Raw genomic sequence first — 18,555 nt, 5'->3', positions numbered from 1 at the left:
GATTTCTCTTAAAGTAAGAGAAATTGTGTTTCTGATCTACAAAGGCATCTATATTTCTTTAATCAAGTTCAATGGTGATTGTATTTAACGACCCTTCTTTTCATACGTTTTCAGCATCTGAAAGTCCTTTTATTTTTCCAAAGGTGTAATTTTGTCTTATTTTGTTTTTTCCTACATGTTATCAGGGAAAGTGAGGCAAGGATATATTTACTCGGTCTTTTCAAAAGGAATCCACACTGAAGTGCTCTATAAATATTAATTAACATCCTGAACAGAAAAGGTAAACTACAATTTAGTAGTAAATTTGATAAGTCGTAAACCCACAGACATTTCTTCAGATTTAAAAAAAAATGACAGAGGATGTATATAATAATATAATCTTTGATAAATGTTTGGAATTTAGATGAGTAGAGAGAATGAGGTAGACTCCAGTCCTAGCAGTCAGTAGGTCGCCTGGAAAAAAGCTTAGCATAGTCTTGAAAGCTGTTCTCTGAGAAAACTGATATGATTTTAATATGCAGATTGTCTAATAAATATACAGTCTGAAGTGAGTTTGACCTTTTAATTTAATTTCTCATAAGTGAATTTAAACATAATACCTTACATGTTAATGGCATTGATTTTTGAGAGCTCATTCATATGTTACATAAATGCCTTCTCTATGGAACAGATATTGAATTTGTATATTTTATTACAAACAATGATAAATAATCAAAGTCTTTTAATGTATCAATGTATTATTAATCAATTATTATGGTCAATTAATAATCAATATATCATATTAATCATTGTAAAATAATTTGCTAAAGCTAAGGATGTCCAAATATGAACTGCACTGTACATTGGTAAGAGGTTTTCCACAAAGATTATTACAATGACAGGAAATTTCTGGAGGAGATTCAGGAATCAGGTAAGTGATACAACATCCAATCATGAGATAATATGATCACATTTGCAGTCACCTTTAATCACTGGGAAATCAGAGATTCATGGAAGTTAAATAACTTGTTTAAAGTTGTCAAGATTGACATCATGAGTCAACACTGGGGCTATGGCACAAGTGAAAATGAAAGCCAGAGCATCATGAGATTATTAAATTGATTCCTGGATCAGTTTAGAAATAAAATTAAACTATGAATTAAAAACATGGACACACTAACTGCACAGACACTTTAAAGTATTAACATGCTAAGCACTTAACTTTGTTATGATGCTAACGATAGGAAAACAAATACCTAGGAAAAGCAAGAATATGGTATGACATCAAAAGGGCTCCCAAAGACATAATTTGTTTTTGATAGATTTTGAAGTTTTAAAATTCTTCCCAGGCTTTCGTTTTATGCACTCAGGACTCTTGGCTGTAGTCAATTGCTACTGCAGGTTCAATTATCACCAGTTACATTTTCAACTATTTCTTTCACTGATCTCGCTGTCAAACACACCTGTTCTGACTATTCTTTGCCAGCAGGAATTAGCCACTCAAAAGCATTAAACTCCACTTCCATTTTAAAATACCATTTTGAACATGACTTTTAACCTAAGAGACATATTGGTCTTTTTTCTTAATTCCCTGCACCTCATCTCATGTCAAATAGTGACTTTCCTTTTAACACAGCCACATGTTTTCACTACATAATTTTTAGTGCAAGCCTGTATCTCTTTACATTCTTTTACTCCTTTCTTGTAAATTCTGTCCCTCTTTGTTTCATTCATCCATTCTGGTGGCATTTCAGAGCTTTGTGTTTAAACTACAGGCTAGGAAATAAATTTTAAGCTTTGCAAATGATTTATTAGTCATGTAGTAGAATAATGCTTACTATAGTGTAGAGAATTCAGGGAGGGCCATTCACGTACAACAAAGGACAAATAGGTGTAATTGCCCCCTCACACCTTGATCTTTTCTTCTTTAACCTTCTGAAAGTCATTTTGTAATAATTCACAAAACTTATTTTGCCTGAGGAAAAATGTTAAGTCACATAACTAGGTCATAACATTCAAATGATGCAGCTTTTTTTTTCTGTGTGACTTATAGTATTGCATGCATTCATAATGGGTAATTTATTAGACATGAGGCAAGATTTTATGCTAATTGTACAACTTATTTCATAATCTTGAATAGGGGCATAGAAATTGATTGCTGAGAGTAGACAGTTGCCAATAATTTCTTCATGACTTTTCTAGAAGGCATCGCTTATTTTCCATTTTCAAGCTGTCAACCTAGTTACACTTTTTCCTCTCATATAGAGATTACTGCAGAAGTCCCAAGTGTCATGTTGCCAGTTTATGTTGCTTCCAACATATCACACTCATTACTTCCACGTTGTCACCACCACAATGCCTTACATTTTACAGTCCTTCACTGTTTGGAAAAAAAAAAAAATCATGATTGGGTTTTATTTGTTCCTCTGGTTGGGAGCCATTATGTCCTTTAAGTGTCCTTTTCTCACCCTCTGATTAGGAAGCAATGCCAACTTTTGAGCTCCTGTGGTCGGTAATTTTCACATGACCTCTGCTACATGCTGGGCTGAGTAATGCTTTAGTTGTGTTTCAAGGTTTTAACGCACTTTCAAATGATTATAAGAAAGAGTATATAAGCAATGTAATAAGAGTGCTAATAGAGAGAGAAAGCATCATGAGCAACTCAATCATCAAAGGCTTCTTAACCCATTATAAATATTTGTCTACATTGATTACTATATTTAAATAGGCAGCTCAGCATCACTTTTTATTAATTGACTTACTGAAATGTAATTCAAATACCATACAATTCACTCTTTTAAAATGAACAATGCAGCAGCTTTTAGTATGTTCTCAGTCCTACAACCACAAGGAAGATGCTCTGAATGAAGAAGGAAATTGCTACTTCTCTAGAACCTCCAGAATGGAATATTGCGTGTCAACCTCTTGAGTTAAGGCAGCGAGAACTACTGAGCTATAAGACAACATATTTATGCTATTTTAAGATACTAGCCTGTGGTAATTAGTTACAACAAAGTGAAGATAGGGAAAGTAATACAGCTATTAATGTAACAGGGACAGACAGTGTGTCCAATTGTCCAAGGGTAAGCATATCATAAAGTTAAAAGTAATTAAACAGATTCCTTTTAGATTGTAAAATTCAGATGCAAAAAGTGGATAAGAGGAATTTGGCAACGGGTAAAACTGGAGAAAATATGTAGGCGTGCTTTTAGACTATGAAGTTTGCACTATACTCTGAGCAATAGGAATATGAAATAGGGTAGTGAAATAGTCAGTTATTCATCATAGAAAGATTAGACTTATATGCTAGGATCCATGCAAATGGATTGGAGAAGAGCAAAGCAAAGGTAAGAGATACCAAATGTAAAACCTTTGCAATAATTCCAGAGAGAGAATGTTACCCTTGATATAAGCAGTAGAAATGAGTTGAGAAGAAATGGAATAATAAGAGAGAAGGATTTAGTAAATATAATTAACAACTCGTGGTGCCTCAGTAGGGGTTATGAAGGATAACTTTTAACCTATAATGTCACCTATGTTTTTAGCTTGGCCAAATTAATACATGTTAATGGCAACATTATTGGCAGAAGTTGGAATCTCAGGAAAAGGACATGTTTGATACTGGACAATGGTGAAGATTCTAAGATTCTGTTTAGTTGTGCTGAATTTGATGTTTCTGTGAAAGCGAATGAAGTTAAATGGAGGATATATTTGATGGAGAAAAATGTGGAGGATGAGTTTTGATGAACCTCTTTGGGGCTATCTTCTAACAGCTGCTGATGCAAATGGTTCTCTAAGAGTGGCCCCTTCTAAGCTGGATCTGTCCCTGATTCTAGGTGTGTGGACTGGATTCTGAAAGGACATAGAAGGTCCTAAGCCAGCTGTTTTCATAGGATATTCGGGTGCTTTGGCAGCCCCTAGGCTGCCCACATGGCTTTTCCATTCCTGGGAAAAGACCTAAAAATCTGAACACTTCCTAGAGAACTTGGAGTCAGATAAAGGCTGCCAACAAAACCTACCTATTCTCTTGCCAGGTGTTTCCCAGCTCATCCCACATATTATAAAAGGAGCAGGGATGAGGGTACACATAATATTCCTGATTCTATTTATTCTTAAATCTTAGGCATTTATTTAAGTTCTGTGAGACACCCTGTATCTTCAAGTTAAATTCCTATTTTTGCATATCTTCATTTGAACTGAGATTGCATTGCTATTTTTTACCAAAGGGGATTCAGGTTATATGACAATCATTTTTATTGACACTGAATATAGTGCTAACACAGAGAAACATTATATGTTTAAATGGACAATGAGATATACACTCTATTTAGGTGGGAATAATGATGAAAAATGCAAGAATGTGGCCCTATTTTTATTTTTATTTATTTTTTTTGAGACGGAGTCTCGCTCTGTCGCCCAGGCTGGAGTGCAGTGGTGCAATCTCGGCTCACTGCAAGCTCCGCCTCCCGGGTTCACACCATTCTCCTGCCTCAGCCTCCCGAGTAGCTGGGACTACAGGCACCTGCTACCAAGACAGACTAATTTTTTTTTTTTTTTGTATTTTTAGTAGAGACAAGGTTTCACCGCGTTAGCCAGGATGGTCTGGATCGCCTGACCTCATGATCCACCAGCCTTGGCCTCCCAAAGTGCTGGGATTACAGGCGTGAGCCACTGCACCAGCCGGCCCTATTTTTTTATATAAAGACACCCTATGATTTGTACTAGTGAGGAGTCGTGGGGGTATAGTAGTCTGTTTTCACACTGCTGCTATAAAGACATACCCCCAAATGGGTAATTTATAAAGAAAAGAGGTTTAATTGACCCACAGTTTTGCATGGCTAGGGAGGCCTCAGGAAACTCACAATCATGACAGGAGGGGAAGAGGCATATCTTACATGGTGGCAGGTAAGAGGGAGTGAGCAAGAGCAGGGAACACTGCTTTATAAAACCCCCAAATCTCATGAGAACTCACTTACTATCATGAGAATGGCATGGCGAAAACTGCCCCCGTGATCCAATCACCTCCCACCAGGTCTCTCACCTGACATGTGCAGATCACAATTCAAGATGAGATTTGAGTGGGGACACAAAACCAAACCATTTCAGGGGGTAGTAGACATTTTTGCTTGATCTGAAATAAAGATTGGGCCTAAAGATAGAACATATGAATTATCAAGGGGAGAAGTAAATATTGTTCACCCCAATTATTATTTTGTATGCAGGCAAATAACTCTGCTCAAGATATTTAGAATAAAATCAAGTGTCAAAGATATTTCAAGTGATTAAAGACTAGGACTATACCATCCTGTGCCTAAATTCTATGAGCAGCTGGACTGTAGTAGTGCAGTCTGTATAAAGGGAAGGTTATAGACACTGGGTTAGTAGAATATCTGATTCTGGCTTGGGAAATACCCCTGTGAAATATGTGAGCATTCTGTGATATCTACAAACCACATATGGTTAATAGAGATTCCATTTATTACATGATAATATCACTCTGAGTTTATGGCAGTATTGCTATATTTAGTTGTTAATCTAATTTTAATCCATCAAATTTGAATATTCATTAAAACGTCAACAAGATAAAATGCAAATAGAAAAGAAGACAATTTGAAAGGGTGTTAATAAATGGATGACACTGGTAAAATAACAACACAAAATTTATTAAGTCAAGCTTAGATCCAATTAAAATCTTTACTAAGAGTTTCAACTTTATTTCTCAAGGTATTTCTATGTTCTGAAGTATACAAGTATATTTGTTTGGGTTTCCATTTCCTTCCTGGAATCTGTGTTAATATCTACAGTACATGATGCCTTTAGGAAGACTTTTTTATCTTTATGAGCTATCATTATGCAGAAAACACTCAGGTTTATATCTCTCTATTTGATCATTTAGCTTTGGCAGCAGATGATCTGATTCAGAGTCTGTCTACAGTGAATAATTGAATGTCAGAAATGTTTTAAATTAAATTCTGACAAAGATGAAATGCTTTGTGGGGGAATCTAAATGTTTGTTAAGTTCTTTGTCCTCTTTTTCACGGCCTCTTAATGGTTGCAATCTTTTATCTGCTTTTGCAAAGAAGAGTCTGTGTGCTATTTAAGATTCTGTTGTGGGAGCCATTAGGCACATTAAATCTGTTCCTCTGTGTTCTTTCACCATCTTAAATACATTGTAAGTATAAAATAAAAGGAGTAGCAATGAAAGAGAATTTCCTTCAAAATAGCATAATTAGTATCAATATATATTTTATTTCCTGTTAACACCTATAAGTATAAGAAATAGGTTTGGTTAGTGATTTCAAACTGATAAATATAAAGCAGATTTTGGTTGGATTTAAGAGTAGTGGCCCTCTGCTATATGAAAGATTCAAGTGAAAAACCAGTTGAGGATACTGCAAAACAAGCAAATAAATATTCAATAGTCTTTTTTATATGTGGCTGGCACATATACCCACTTCCTAGTTTTAGGTGTATTATAGACCCTTAGGAAAATAAAGTGCAGAGGACTTTCACCTTTGCAGGCAGTAACCTTGATTTAGAAATAAAATATAAATGTTACTTTGAGGCTGGCTTGGGCTCAAAATCTATCTCTACTAGTTATTTGTGTACATTGGAGCAGTTATTAAATAATCAGCTTCCATTTTATCATTCATAATTTGGGAGTTCTGTTCTCATTTAATAATTCAATCAATATATATTTATTGTGGACCATAAAACTGCAATTACTTTTGCACCAACCTACTAATATGTGCTGGTCATAATCTAGCCATGGAGGATACAGTTGTAGACAAAACAGAGAAACTTCCTGCTTTCACAGACCTTAAATTCACAGACCTTAAATGGGATAAAATAAATGAAAAAATAAAACATATACAATTTTAGATAATTTTAAATGCAATAAAAGTAAGATAAAGAAAATGAAGTGTGTGTGTGTGTTTATGTGTTTGTATTCTGTGTGTGAAATGTACAGTTTTAAGATGGCATATACATACCTTCCCCCAGTCATTCAATCAAATAGTGATAGATAGATCAATGACAACTGGAAACAGAATATCAAGCTTTCACTTTTTAATGGCTGAAACAAATACTAACTGCTGGAATAATGCCAATAATGCTTCTTACAAAACTAGAAGCAAGTCAGAAAGGAAGATACTAAAAAGTAGATAAAAGTATATTCTGCTTAATTATTGAAATACATGCAAAGGTATACCTATGAAGAAACTCTACTGAAAGCAGAAGAAATTACCAAATCTTTGTGACTAAAGATTCTTATTCTAGTATTTGTCATGATGCTTTTCACAAAGAGGATTTTCAGGAAGAAAGTTTGACCCTCTCTGCACTTCCTCATCTGCTTCTGTTTCATCACTGTTCCCACAAAATGTGATTCCAATAAGCATATCCTTATTGTGTGGTATAAATAGACTCTCTCTATATACTTGATGGCTGCTTAAAATAAAAACCAGTCTCTTTTTTCCCCCAAGAATCCACTAACAAGCAGTGGCTAAACTGTTGTTATTTGTATTTTTACAAAAATGTCACTGGTATAGAGAATAAAATAAAACTTCAAAGTACTCATTTTAATTGTCAAGGAATCTGAATAACATATTCTTAAATTATATATATATTTTGCTTTCTTATTTAACTAACAAATTCCAGTAAACAACCAGACACAATATTTATCACTAGAAACCCCTTAATTTTTTCCTTCTGCTAGCATCTGGAAATATATTTATGTTCAATGTACTTAAAAGTCACAACATGTAGAATAATCTTACCTATATAAACCTAAATGTGGAGAAAAAGTCCATAAGTAATAGATATTATGGATGATGTTTTAATTTTTATTTTAATATTGTTCTGCATTTTTCATTTAAAAATGAATATTACATAATTAAAGTTTAGGTTAGGATACTTAAGTTTATACCAAATAATCCAAAATGAATATTAGCAGACACTAAGATAAGAAACACTATTGGTCAAAATGAAATCCTCTGGAAGGACTAGAAGTGGTCATTGCTTTCACTATTATTTCCTTAATATTTTAACTTCTCCATAGTGGGCTCGTATTGCCTTCATTTAAAAAATGTTTCATTTTAATAGCAAGTGTTATTTCAATATTATTTATCTGGATAAATATAATGTTTTAAATTAGTTAGGTTCAATAATATCTTATGGTGATTCTTCATTAAATAAATGTCAGGTCTCAGAATTAATATTTTGAGCTTTGGCATGTCATTGTTGTTCACTGATAATTGCATTGAAATCTGTATTTTAGTTATTATAGTGAGTATAGATTATCAGAGGCAGAAACCATGTCCACCACCAATTCTAATGCTACTGCCACCTAGTTAACTACCTGCTTCATGTTCAACAGTAGCTATCTGCTGGTTGACCTCAGCCAGTATCAGCAATGAATAGGCCTTGAATACCAGATTCAAGGACAATAATCAAAACCATTATCACTTCCACAGTCACTATTAGCTAGCTACATCCAGGCGCTAGAAATGGATAGGTATATAGAGCAGCTGGAAGGTCTTGGTAGATTATTTGAATGTCAGCCCCAAAGCTCTGGGAAACCTTCCTCAGTGACTTTTGGATCACTAAAATTTGGAAGGAGGCAAATTTTAGGAAGGAAATACATTTTAGGAACTGATGTTCTTCTTGCTACTACTTAGGATAAATGCCCAGAAATTCATAGTTTGAATAAAATAGTTGTGGGCTACATAGTCCACTGTATTATTATACTTTCCCAAAGATACTTATTTTGTACAGACAAATCAGTATTTTTTTATATTTTGTTGAATCAATATTTTGGAAACTTTATCCCAAAACAAAATATAAAACATAATCAGTACTCTAATACAAGTTTTAGGAAGGTTTTTTTACAATTTTAGATACAAATTTGTAATTTTTTTATTGTTCCTTTAAAAGCTGAATTATATTTAGTATGATATTATTTTTAATTTTTAAAATTGTCTTTTTATTCTTGGTCAATGATATAATAGATTGCATTGAGTCCATAACTTTGATTATAAAACAGAACAATTAATGACTAAATAGGGTAGGAAATGGACAGATAAATTTTAGCCTGGAATGGATGTGCCATTTATTTGCATTACAATATATAAACTGAAACATCATTTCAGTCTAGGGTGATATTCTCTGCATGGTTCAATTCTCAAAGTTGTCAATAATTTTCTGTTTGAGAGATTTGAAAGCGGAAAACTTGTAGAAGAGGTCATTTCAAGCAGAGATGAACTCATAGGCATTTACCACATGTAGTTATAATCCCCTCTTCCCTATCCTGATAGGAAACAGGTTAGCTAAGTTATATCGTTCCTCTCTTTTTCAGAATCCACTTTTCAGTATTGAAGAAAACAGAATAGAACCTGAAGGAGTCATATGCTCAGTCCTTAAATAGTCTCTCAAACATTCCTAGAATAGCCACTTTAGCATTTTCTGTATGTAGTTAACTGTAAGATGAGTTTATTAATAGGGTAGAGTATATGGTTTTATATCTCATTTCATTAGGACATTGATTTGCAAATAAAATTCCATTTCTATAGGTCCTAGATGCCTCACCTATCTACTTTCTTGGGAATGGGCTGTTTATGTCTACCTGAGAGAATTTCTTAAGAAAATTCTTTAAATTGCTAGCCATGTTCAACTACAGAAATTGTGGAGATTTACAAACCTTTGATATTTTCAGGACTGCGTTAATTTATAAGAGCAATTTTGTTTTAACCTAAAAATCTTATTCACATTTTCTTGTTTATAATCTGCTATCTAAGCACAAAGTCTGTTAATACATGGAGATTTTCTTGCCTAGTGCCTTTCCCAGTATAGATTTTCTTGCATGATGGCTTACATACATCCCCATTCATCCTAGGAAGTAAGAATTCTAGACATCATGCTTAAGGCACTACTTACAGCTCTTTCCTTAAAATTCTACTAGATAGGTTGTGGTTAAATCAATTCCTGGTGAAGAAGGGAGATGATGTGAGTTACTGGTGCTTGTCACCAGCACACAATTGGCGCATGTGCTGGCTGCTGATAACAGTGACTAACCAGTTGAAACAGCTTTTTTTTTCTTGTATTTTTTTTTTTTAAATCTTGAGCTCAGTGGTCACTGAAACACCTGTGAAGTGAAAGCAAATGTAATTCCAGAGTGCTAGCTGTAGATTATTAAACACAACAGATTTCTACAGTTTAAAATTATATTTAATTTCACCTTTCCAAGATTAATATTATGCTGCTTGGTGAGTGTTCTTCTAAGCACTAGTGTATGACATCATAGAAGTACATTTTAAAATTTAATTTTCTTACTATTCCTAATATTTCTCAGAGAAAGTTAGTCTAGGGTACTGGTGAATCCTGGCTAATATTTATAATAAATATGTAAAATAATTTTCTCTGAAATTCTACAGCATGTACCAAACACTTCGATACAAAACTCAAAATTCCATCTAGTGGTATAATATTCACATTGAGGTTATGAAAATTGACTTAAATTTTTAAATATAATTTAATGATGCTGATAATACATTTGGAAACCCTTCCAATGAAATATCACTATTGAAATCCAGAGCCTAAATACTAACTCCTCTTGCAAATAGTATGGACTTTTAAAAATGATGAACATAAGACCAATCTTTAAAAGACTATTGTCTATAATAAATGAACACTTTTAAGCTTAACAGACTGGAGGGTGAGATATAGGTGTGTGGACAACAAAGCATCACAATATGTTTAATTTAACTTAAGGAAGGTTTATCACCTTGGGATTCCATTATCTTTATTATTCTCTCAAGTTTGAAAGAAGCCAGTCAAAATATAGCTTATCACTGGCAAAGATCAGGAAACATTGACTTTTATTCAAAAGCACTCCCCCTGCTGCATCCCACCCATTGATAAATTCTATAGTATTTGGTTAATTAATATCCATTCAAATATAGTCTTTCAAAAGGCGACAGTGTTGAAAATGTGCATACTTTCAGATCCCTCTGACAAAAGAAATATCATTCATATGTTAATATATTGAATTACTCATGAAGCTTGAACACTGAACACATTCCATTTTCATAGTGGCTAGCAATTATTTTAAATGTCATTCTAAGGAGTAAATAAAATGCTTTAAAATAGTGCTGAGTTAATTGAGTTGTTTACTATGATACTGACATGATGTATAATATTATACTGTTGTACAATTAGATAATAAATGAAAAATGATCCTTTAAGTTGATTTTCTAGAATGTATTCTTATATTTGCTGCCAATCCTCATTAAATAAACAATTTTTATGGTACATTGGTGACGTGATAAAAATGACAAAAATATTGTTTCCCACTTTCTAATGACAGCTTCCTTCCATCTTGAGGAAGAACAAATACATATAAACAAAAATTAGCATGTGAGAAGAAGATGCGGGATAATGAATGACAGCAAAAGAGAGGAAGAAAGAGATGAGAACAATGTTGACGGAAAAACTGCAATTTAATATTATGCACTACTAATACTTGACACATCAAATGGAAAATATAAAAGCAAATATTAAAATGTATTTATCCTGATATGAAATGACAAAGCAAAACAGAAGTACTAGCCTTAACAAAACAGCAACCTTGATAGTTAAACTGAAATTATAATAGCTCATATAAATTCTTGTTATTTTTTTTAAATCAGTGTAACTGTTATTATTATAGAGCCAGTTTATGCTCAAAACCTTCCAGTTAGTTTCTGAATGTCAGGAAAATTAGAATTTGTTTTATGAGTCTTCCAACAGATATTTTTGCTTGTAAAAAAACTACTGGTATTTAAGTATCCAAACTATTATTATCTCTGTTACTTTCTTTATTTTATAAATTGTTCATTTGCTTTGATTTTTTGAAAGACTAATTTTATATTCATGGATTTATGTTTTCTTTATTTTTTAATGTATTTAAAAATTATTAGAATTTAAGTCATTTTAATATTACTGAAAAGTCTTCTTTTCACTTATTCTTCTAAAGTTTGTTCAGGAGTTATATAGAATAAGTATATTCATTCTAATTTTGAGTTAGTAAAGATTTGGTCATTTTCCCTCTAAGGGTTTCATGCTTTTATATAAAGTTTTCTGTTTCAAAAAACTAATTTAAAATTTTCAACTCTTGTCATGGATGAAGACAAGCAATAATTTATCATACTAAAAAATAGAGACATTTTGGAAAATAATTAGATTGGTTTATCACCACTGAATAAACCTCCTACAGAAACTCTTGAAAATTGTCTAATATTTTATTGTAAAACTATGTCTTCCTTAGTGACATAAACTGTCATTTTTCTAGTCAGCGTTCTATAAATCATCATAGAATGAATTTTGTGATCATGAAGCTACTCTTACCATATTTTTATTAGCATTTCTAACTCTTATTTGAAAATATTTTCTCAAAGTCTGAGGCTATTCAAAAGTTTTGAAATAAATGTTCTATTGCCTGAATTGCATTTCTCCAAAATTCATGTCTTGAAGTTGTAACCTCTAATGTGATGGTATTTGGAGATTTGGCCTTTGGGAGATAATTAGGTGTAGATGATGCCATAAAGGTGGGGCCCTGATATGGTTTGTCTCTGTGTCCCCACCCCAATCTCATGTCAAATATTAATTTGCAATGTTGGGGAAGGGACGTAGTGGGAGATGATTGGATCACAGGGGCAGATTTCCCGTTGCTATTCTCATGATAGTGACTGAATTCTCAGGAGATCTGGTTGTTAAAATTGTGTAGCACTGCCCTTTTAACTCTCTCTCTCTCCTGCTCTGCCATGTGAAGATTGTGCCTGCTTCCCTTTCACCTTCGGCCACAATTGTAAGTTTCCCAAGGCCTCCCCAGCCTCCTGTACAGCCTGTGAAACTGTGAGTCAAGGCTCTGTTCTTTATAAATTACCCAGTCTCAGGTAGTTCTTTATGGCAGCATGAGAATGTACTAATACAGGCCCTCATGATGAATTTAGTGCTCTTATAGGAAAGGATAACTGAGAGCTTATTTTCTCCCTCTCTCCCTGTCTCCCCATCCACATGCCCCAAAGAAAGGCCACGTGAGCACTCACAGAAATCATAGTCATCTGCAGCACAAAAAGACAGTCCCAACAAGACAATGACCTTGGTGGCACCTTGATCTCAGATTTCCAGTCTCCAGAACTGAGAGAAATAAATTGCTGTTGTTTAAGCCACTCTATATTACTTTGGTATAGCACCCCTAGCAGACTAATACAATATGCATTATTATAAAATCTGCAGAAGTACTAGTTATACTCACAAATCTACTGTGAAGATTTTTGTGTTCTGCCTCATAAAAGTTATCTCTTAACTAACAATTCTAAACCTAAAATGATATGCTGTAGTTTGAATGTTCCTATAGGAACAAATTATAATTGCCAACTTATTAGCAAACAGTGTGAGGAAAAGTCTATGTAAATATATATGTATAAATGCTGATCAAAGTTTCAACCCTTTTACTCTAGCTCCATTTGTAACTGAAATAGGATAGAGAATATATATATACACACATATAAATATACACACACACATGCTTACATACATATATATTATGCACACACTCAGTTTAAATTTTAGCTCCACATAGTTCAGCATTTCTTATAGATTATATTTTTTGGGATATTGATGAAATTATTCCACAGATATTAAAAATAGTTATTGATTTTGGCTATTTTATGTCAACTACTCTTAGTTATTATAACTCTTGTTATAACCTATTTCAAACAACTATTAGAAAAGTGAATAAATCAAATGAGAAAAATATAGTTTCATATTCCTACCTATCTGGTCAGATAAACTGAGAATCTTGGAATATGCCTACTTCTTTATCAATTAACACATATCATGCATCCATCTTGCTACCGTAAAAGAGATTATGTAATTATAAAGCAGAACTGTTATAGTCGAAGTTCTCACAAGGTAATTGATGGAACAAAGGTATATAAGACAATTAAATTTTAAACTCTAGTCTAACAAAATTTATGATAGTAACACAGGTATGAGAGAGTTATTAGATTCCTCAGCTAGAGTATTAGGAAAATGGTTTTATGGAAGGGGTGAATAATGAAGAAAATTTGATATTTTGGAAGGAAAAAAGAGTATATGCTCTGTAACCTCTGATGCCCTTTAAGGAAAGTGTGATAGTTAAATATTTGACAATAATACATCATAGGCACAAATAAATATAGCCAGTTAGTGGATAAATCTTTATGTGCTATATTTAATTTCTTTATTTCCTGGATGAATTACTTTGTAGTGTTATTAGTAACAAACTTTGCAGTGCTTTGGCTAATATTGAGCATTAATTTGAACACATTTTCTGTGCCAAAACTAATATGAAACATTTATTTTGAATCGTTGCTCATTGTTCCATTTATACTGAGCATTAGATTTTTATGTTTTATGTGTAGAATGTTGCCTTTCCTTATCTAAGAGCAAGGGAATTGTATGCAAGGTATTAAGGAAAGATATTCAACAAATCAGATAAAATATAATTGATGAATTTTTAAAATACTAGTTTATGTTTAGTGACCACTTACTATAAACCAGTCATTTTTCTAAGCATTTGACCTGTCATTACCCTCTTTTGTCTTTACAAAAACATCACATTGGAAATTATTTTACCCATTTGAAAATAGTGAAACAATTTTAAAGTAAAGAAATAGGCCTTTTGTTATGTAGTCATGGTTTATATTCAGCTTTCTTTGACTCCACAGCATGTTATATAACAGACACGAAATAACACAATAAGATTAAAGTTTAGGGTTAAAAATCTCTTAAATGTCGGCATTCTCAGGGTTATGCCCTAGACCTCATTCAGTGCCAAGATACTATTCAAGAATTCTGCAACCTATCTATTGCCCAATAAAGAATGCTTTCATCATTGACTTATCTTTGTCCACCATTTTTACTGTGTTTTGTTAATTTTGACTGCAACTTATTTTATTGATTTTTCTCATCCTCTTCATGAAGACAGAAACTACCCAACTTGTTTAGGTCATTAATACCTGTGGTCTGAATAACAGCAGCTGACTATGATTCTGCTGTCATGAATTCAAAATGAATTCAGGAAGACTTTTGTGAAAAAAATCAGATGAAGTTATTCCTTGATTTAAACCTTTTCAAAAGCTACCCTTGTCCTTGGGAAGAGTTCAGTTCCTACAAGGTTTGCAAGAGTCTTCATAATCTGGTCCCTGATATCAATGTATTTCTTGTCTTGAAAAATTCCATCTTAATGTATTAAACTACTTTTAATATGTGGAATATGGCATGTTCTCTCTTCTTTGCATTATTTGACATATGATAATTTCTCTACCAACGCCAAACCCTCTTTCCTATCTCCTACTCATTATATTAGTATACTGTTACTACTGTAAAATATTACCACAAAATTGGTAGTTTTAAATAAATTTATTAATTTACAGCTCTGGAGAGCAGAAGTCTGAGATGGGTCTCACTAAATCAACACACTGGGAGGGCTGCATTGCTTTTGGAGACTCTAGTAGAGAATCCATTTATTCTTTGAAGCTACTAGAAGCTGTCTGCATCCTTGGCTTGGGGCCCTTTCTGTCTTCAAAGCCAGAGATGGCTGGCCCAGTCTTTCTCACATCACTCTGACACTGACTCTCCTGCCTCCCTCTTTCATTCATTAGGACCCTTGCAGATACACACACACAGTCCCACCCAGATGACCTAGAATAATCTGCCAAACTCAAATTACTTATTTTAACCACATTTTCAAAGTCACCTTTTCCATGTAAGGTAATATGTCTACAGGTTCCCAGGATTTTGATGTAGATGTGTTTAAGTGGCTATTATTCTGACACTACATTCACTCTTACATTTCTAAATTAAGAGTAAATTCTTCCAAAAAGCCCCATATCAAGGTTATGCATCATCCCTATTCATTACCATAACATTTTACATTGTTCTCATCATTCAAGGGTAAACAAGACAATCACTGACTTTACATGGTTTTAATCTAGTAAATGATAAAGGAGACCCAGCAAGTATGCACATAAGGAGTTGAGAGCACTCTTGTATTCCCAGTGACTATCAAAATTCCTGCCATCTAGTAAGCAGTTAAACATATTTTGAGTGAATGAGTGGCCAATTAAGTAGGAAAGTCTTGTTTTCACTTACATATATAATACATTTCACAAAGTATCTTCTAATAATTAAGCTCATATTTATTTGCAAAGCTAATTTTCAACCACAGTCTTATTTTGCCTTATTTTTATTATATTTCTCCATAAAACAAAATAGTACCAAAAACACTGATAACTTTATAGTACATCTGCTTTACAGAAAATAATGGAGTAGGCAAAAATAGTCATCTAACACAATCTTTTTATATATCTGCAATGAAAAATCTGAAAATGATATTAAGAAACAAATCCTTTCACAAAAACATGACAAAGAAAAAAATACTAGAAATAAATTTAACAAAAAAGTATAAAACTTATCACCTGAAAACTACAAAACATTGTTGAGAGAAATTAAACAATATCCAAACAGCTGGAAAAAGCATCTGTGTTTATCATTAGAAGACCTAACCCTGTTAAAATGGTAATACTCTATAAACTAATCTATAGGTTTAACTCATTCTACATCAGAATCTCAGCTAACTTCATTGTAAAATAGACAAGCTGATCTTCATTGTAAAGTAGATAAGCTGATCTTCATTGTAAAATAGACAAGCTGATCATGTGGAGTGGTAATGGACCAAGAATAACCAAACTATCTTGAAAAAGGAAAAAGTATGTAACCTCACACTTCCTAATTTCTAAATTTACTACGAAGCAATGACTATCAAGACAGTGTGATACTGATAAAATGAGAGAAACATAGATCAATGGAATAAGTTGGAAAGGTCAGAAATAAGCCTACACATATTTTGGCCAACTGATTTTTGACGGGAACGTCAAGACCATTCAATAAGATAATAACACCTAATGGTGCCAAACAACTGGACACTTACAAAAGAAAGAACTGAGATCCTTATGTGACACCATGTGCAAAAATTAAGTAAAATTGATCAAATACCTAAATTTCATTGGTAAAGCTATAAAATTATTGGAAGAAAACATAGGATAAATCTTTATAAATTTCTGTTTGACACAGGAGTCTTAGAAATGACATGCAAAAATATAAGCAACAAACAAAAATAAATTGAATTCACCAAAATTAAAAGGTTAGTTTTCAAAAGATACCATCAAGAAAGTAAAAAGACAACCCACAGAATAGACAAAACATTGCAAATCATATACCTAAGTTACTTGTATTCAGAATATATAAAGACCTTTTACAACTTAGTAATGAAAAAATGAATTGAAGGATAGGCATATGACCTGAATAAACATTTCTTCTAGGAGGATATACGAATGCACAGTATACATGTGAAAAGCTGCTTAACATAATTAGACATCAGGGAAATGCAAATCAAAAACATGATAAGATATCATTTTATACCCATTAAGATGGCTAAAATTTTATAGTAAGTTATTAACAAGTATTGGTGTGTATTTAGAGAAATTGGAACTCTGACACACTTCTGGTGGGTATGTAAAATATTACAGCCATTTTGGAAAACAGTCTGGTAGTTTCTTTAATAGTTAAACATAGTTTCATTTTGTGATCCAGCAATTCTACTACTAGGTATATATCTAAGAAAAATGAAAGCGTATGTTCACACAGGATCTTGTATATGAATGTTTCTAAGAGTGTTATAATAATAGCCAAAATGTGGAAACAATCCAAATATCCATCAATGGAAGAATGGATAAACAACATTTGGCATGCCTGTCCAATGGAATATTCAGACATAAAAGGAATGAAGTACTGATATATTCTACAGCATGGATGACTCTTGAAAACATTATGCTAAGTGAAAAAGCCAGTCACAAATGCCACATATTATATGACTGCATTCACATGACATGTCCAAAATAAGGATTTATAGAGACAATGTAGATTAGTGTTTTTTTTTAGGATTGGGTGTATTGGGGGAATAAAGCAGTGACAGCCACAGTGTAAGGATTTATTTTTGACATAATAAAAATGCGCTAAAATTGACTGTGGTGATGATTGTCTATATCTGCAAATATACTAAAAAATTGAATTTTGAGTTATGAATGGGTGAATTTTATGGTATGTGAAGTACATCTTACTAAAACTGTTAAAAATGGGCAACTAATATGAACTGAATTGTAAAAAATGAAAATAAGAGTGTATTTCTCAAATGCTAAACAATAAAGAGAAAAAATACATAATACCACTATTAAAAGTTAAACTAGTCTTCTAAAATGATTATGTTGTTCAACTTTCTCTATGCCTGTGACATCATTAGTGAAATAAAACATTCCTTAATGGCAGTCAAAATCTTCCTAAAGCTCCATGTACAGACTTGTAAATTAGTTTTCTTGCCTCTTTTACCAAATGATATGCACCTGATCCAGGAAGATATATGGAGGTGAATAAATATTCCAATTCAAAGTTTTCTCTTTTGCCTTTATTTCTCCAACACTTTCTTTTATTCATATTTGATTT

Source organism: Pongo abelii, chromosome 13 (genome assembly GCF_028885655.2).
Source record: "Pongo abelii isolate AG06213 chromosome 13, NHGRI_mPonAbe1-v2.0_pri, whole genome shotgun sequence".
Taxonomy (NCBI): Eukaryota; Metazoa; Chordata; class Mammalia; order Primates; family Hominidae; genus Pongo; species Pongo abelii.
This window is presented reverse-complemented; position numbering follows the sequence as displayed.